Here is a 5,220-nt window from a genome sequence, read left to right as displayed (position 1 = left end):
GATTCTGAAACACAGCGTTACTGAACAGCACTGTCGTTACGCAGCACCATCAACAAGTGTAGACCTGTATCGATTGACAGTTCGTTAAAACTGTAATATATCTGTTGTGTAATATTGTTGCAACAGGTGAAATGCTACAAGTCTTTGATATCACAATTTTCAAGGTTTTCAATTTAGTTGCAGCATCCTAACTTTCCACAAGATGTCTTTAGAAATAGAGGAGACCAAATTTCTTCAATTTGCAGCTAAGTGCACAAATCTTGCAGTCTTTCAAAATGAAGGAGCTTAGTGTTTTAACATACCATCAGCATCGAGGTCATCTGGGTTTGGGTACAAACTCGGATTAGCTAAGGATGGGGAAGGAAATTGGCCACGCTCTACTTTGAGTTCATTCTAATGTCATTTACATTCAATCGAGCCACAAATTACCTTAACAAATGGTTCAAATGGCTCTGAGCACTATGGGACTTAACATCGGAGGTCATCAGTCCCCAAGAACTTAGAACTAATTAAACCAAACTAACCTAAGGGCATCACACACATCCATGCCCGAGGCAGGATTCGAACCAGCGTCCGTAGCGGTCGCGAGGTTTCAGACCGGAGCGCCTAGAACCGCATGGCCACAGCGGACGGCTTTCTTTAATAGCCCATATGCGAAAATGTCTGACCCCACTTGAGTTTGTAAAATGCAAAATATTTATTGAAATACTACAATGCTTGTAGTACCTATAATACTTTGTTGGAAATGGGTTTGTGTTATGAAAGAAAGATATTCATGAACTGTAATTTTAAAAAAACAGTTTCTACAATTTTTATCCAATACTCGAAAATGTAGTACTTGTACAGTATAAGCAGAAATTTTTCCAGGGAGGGGGGCATAATTTATCACTTTTGAGATGTTATCATGCCTCCAGAACTCTCCACGAAATGATCGATGTCAACTCAGTATTTGTATTTATTATGGGTAAATTACTTTGATACTTACAAGACGGGCATGACTCAATTACCTTCTTTGAAGTAAACCTTTCTGTGTTATTAATAGGATTTTGGACATGACACTTTTCTGAAGTTGACGATCTAACGTTTTATCATTCTACAATAGCATTCAACATGTGTTCAAGAAAATGACCAATAAGTTAAGAAATAAAACTGCAAAATATTTAGAAAACATTTTTATCAAGTACTAGTAACGTTAAACTGATACGAAAATGAAAAATTTGAAGTATAAAACGATTAGAAATGAGAATAGTATTTGTTATAAGGAAAATGAACAAGTCAAAGAGCCTTTGAGTAATCTTTCAGGAAAGTGATAAAGCAGAAAACAAATTTTAAGGCATAGCGTAATGCACAGGCCATTCTGTTACTACATTGTTCCGGAAAGCGCTACGTTTAGCTACTGATGATTCGTTACGAAACCTGTGACGCACACTGATTCCACGACAGCGGTTAAATGCCTCGTATGCAACTCCACAGCAATATTTCAAAGAAGGCAGTAAAGGAAGTCGACAGAGAGGCTATTTTCAGTCTTTTTATGATCCAAGGTAAAATGGCATGTTTATTGTTGTGGAAGGCAGACCGACTTACAGCCGAACGAAGCCCGCGCTCCATAACCACACGTCTGGTGTCACATTTTCTAAGGAGAACATGACAACTTCTACAACATTATTTCAGTGGTACAGGCTGGCGCACGAAAAATCGGCCCCGAGTATTGGACTGCCCATTGTCGCCCACCAATCGTCATCTATTGTTTTGCAGTTGGGACTCGCATTGGCTTATTTGGTATTTCTTTATTGCCTAATTGTTGTTGTTGTTGTGGTCTTCAGTCCTGAGACTGGTTTGATGCAGCTCTCCATGCATTGCCTAATTATTACATGTTTATCCCTTTATTGTATCTGCTCGTAACGGGCTTAGTTGGCGAGCAGTCAGTAACCGGGGCCGCTTTTCCGTGAGCGACCCTATACTATTTCACTGCAATCAGCCATGTAACGCTTCAATTGGCTACCACGAGAGGTTCTGCAGAATCACGGAAATTACTTCAACAAGTACGTGAGTTCTGCAATGAATAAAAACCCTGTATTCCAGAGGGAAGGCAAGTGCCCCCTCTTGGCGGCTTCCATCCTTCAGTCACCTACACTACTGGTTTTCAATTTTTCTTAAGAACCGTATACCATGCACAAATGAACGGTGAACAAATAAAGATGAACGGCTCCCAAAAAAGAACGATCACCAGTGAACTAGTGCTGAAGGATGAACGTGTCTGTCCATCTCTACACAGCACCCAGCAGCCGTGTACCGCGGCAGGGTGGGTCAATGATGCGTTTCGTGGCAAATTTTACTTTTAAGATTGCCGCATTACTGAGAACCGACAACGAAATTCAACGTCTCTTAACATTTTCATCGTGCATAGAACTGGGGGGGGGGGGGGACAGCTAGGTAAGAAACGCGGTATTTGTTCGGAGTGTTGGGGCCTTACGACTGTCGTTTTAGAACGCATTTTAAATTGACGAATTGGTGTTTCGTTGCCATTTTATTGAAACGTTAACCACAAAAACACAGTGTCAACGAGTATCACTTATTCCGCATTTCACTACAGGATGAATGTCTGGTACCATTTTTTTTCTTCGTCGTCTTGTTCTTCGAGTAATGCTAATTCAAAAACAAAGCTCGCAAGTTGAAATCTGCAAGTGAGCTTCTGTGGGTGGATTTTGTTCTCTCCAAAGAGTAAAAAAGCAGCGAGCAGAGCTAAGTGCAAACTTCGGCAAATTTGTAGCTGCAGACTTGTGAAATCGTGAAAATTTACGTCGGAGGGCACAGAACTCTGGGAGACTAATGTTGCTATGAAATTAATCACGCACACGTCACACTACAGGTGTGTTGAGTTCTGGCTGTGGCCGAGTTTCCACACTGTCGACGTAACCCGAGAATCGGTGAAACTGCGCAACCCTTTGCAAGCTGGAAGGCGGTGCGGAAACTCGACCTAACCGCAGATTCATTCGTTTAGCGTTCCCCCTGAAAACAAATGTACTCTCGTAGCGAAAATGCTGGGAAAATTGAGACGTTTATTTCTCTGCTCCTATATGATAAATACTTTCTTCAGTCTTTTGTAAGGAATCTATTGTAATGTTGTTAACTGAATTTATCGTGCTGTTCAAAGTTTTGAAATACACTAATTGAACACTGATCGTATAAAGACACCACCGTATCCAATACACATATTCACTAGGCAGGCATCCTGCACCGACAATGACGATGTGTGTGACCGCTTTGAAGTTTCTAACCCGACCATCGTTCTATTTTTCATTCCTTTAAAAACAGCTACTTTCCGTTTCAAAGAGAGACTACACACTGAAGCTTCATTTTCTTCAAAAAGAATTTAATGGCTATTTCACATATTTGGAGTGTTTACTCTCAGATCCCAAACGATCTGGATGTATTCGAATTACAAGTACAGCTAAGAAATGTTTGAAACACTGACTGCGTAAGGGGCTGCACCACACCGAAAGATACGGAAATAATTTCTTATTTCTATCACCATCGAACGAAACCATCTTTTCTTCGACCTTGAAACAAACTTGGGGACAGGCTTCCGGCCTGTCCAGAACACTGTGTCCCTCGCGCCGCCCACTGCCTGCAGCGCCACCCCCCTCCCCCCCTTCCCTCACTCACGCGCGGCTACTCGTACTATGGACTCGCCGGGGCAGCGACACAGCCCGGCCGTTTTCAGGAAGAAAGAATGCGATCCCTGTGCCGAAGTCGCGACTGCAGGCGACGAAGCGCTGCTCAACTTGTCGAGAGGTATTGCAATAAAAGTACAGATATGCCTACGTTGCGCCTTCTAGTACTTGTGCCTGCTGCACGAACAACAAATGCTTTTTGTTTACAGAGAGCTGAAGTTAGTTAATTAGGCCTATGTTAGGCGACACTGAAAACATGGTGTATACGCGGACAAGGAAAAAAATTTCCCGGTTAAAAATACACTTTCTCCCAGGTGAAGACACGCTTTTTCCGTGATAAGTGACACTATATTTTCCCTTATCAATCCTTTGAATGGTTATGGTTTTTTACACGGCTGTAGAATTTCCTGGCACTTTAGAAAACGAAACTCAGGGAAGAAAAACACGTTTTGGAAATATATTTGGGGTTGAATTGGATTGTTTGGGGGAAGAGACCAAACAGCGAGGTCATCGGATTATGGAAGTCGGCCGTGCCCTTTCAAAGGAACCATCCAGGCACTTGCCTGGAGGGATTCAGAGAAATCACGGACAATCTACATCAGGGCGGCCGGGCGCGGGATTGAACCGTCGTCCTCCCGAATGCGAGTCCAAATATATTTGATGTGCAGCAACATCTGCGCTGCGTATTTTCGTATTACGAAAGTATACATTGGAATGCCACCAAACACCCACCGCATGTCACTTTCCGAATCATTGAAATCGAGATTGCGAAGCGCTTTTGTAAGCCAGTCATAGCTCATGTCACGTGATCTCGCCAGTCGATGACAGTGGATATTCAGAGCATAGATAGGACACGTGATGTAGACAGCCAACAGCAACATCACTGTTCAGTAGCACGAACACGCAAACAGGGAAAGTTAACAGTTTAAATTAATATACGTAGCGTTCCTACAAGAAAAGAAAAGCTTACACATATAATATTGGTCTCTAACGTTAATAAGCTACAACAGAAGCTAAGCTTTCGCATATAATGATCTTTTTTGCGCCTGTTACATCATATATCATACAAATGTGCCAGTAAAATTTTTAATGACATAAATGTCTGATCTTCAGGGTTTGAAATCCTAAATGGCTCGCTATCAAGGAGTTGATTTTTAAATGAGAGTTAAACGCTCCGTGATTTAAGAAATTCATGGTACATTCTCGCACATAGTTCAACTTACGTAAAAGATATTTACTTTGAAAGTAACGCATTTCAAACCACCAGTCCCAGTGTTTTCCCGCGACCTGTCAGAAATAGGTTCGTTTCAGCAGTTGCCAGAGAATATAGATAACAGGCGACACAGCGCTTGCGCAGCTATGATGACGTAATAAGCCCGTATGTATGTACGTGTAAAACATTGAAAGCTCATACATATGTCATAAAAGAAACAAGACATCAGAGGATACTCCAAGAGCATCGGAATTTCGTGAACCAAACGAAAATGTGCACATTTAAAGTGCATACTTAAAGTGCACATTCGTATGTCCAGATTCCCAATGAATT

Source organism: Schistocerca americana, chromosome 11 (assembly GCF_021461395.2).
Source record: "Schistocerca americana isolate TAMUIC-IGC-003095 chromosome 11, iqSchAmer2.1, whole genome shotgun sequence".
Classification (NCBI taxonomy): domain Eukaryota; kingdom Metazoa; phylum Arthropoda; class Insecta; order Orthoptera; family Acrididae; genus Schistocerca; species Schistocerca americana.
The sequence above is the reverse complement of the archived record's forward strand: the minus strand, read 5'-3'. Positions refer to the sequence as shown.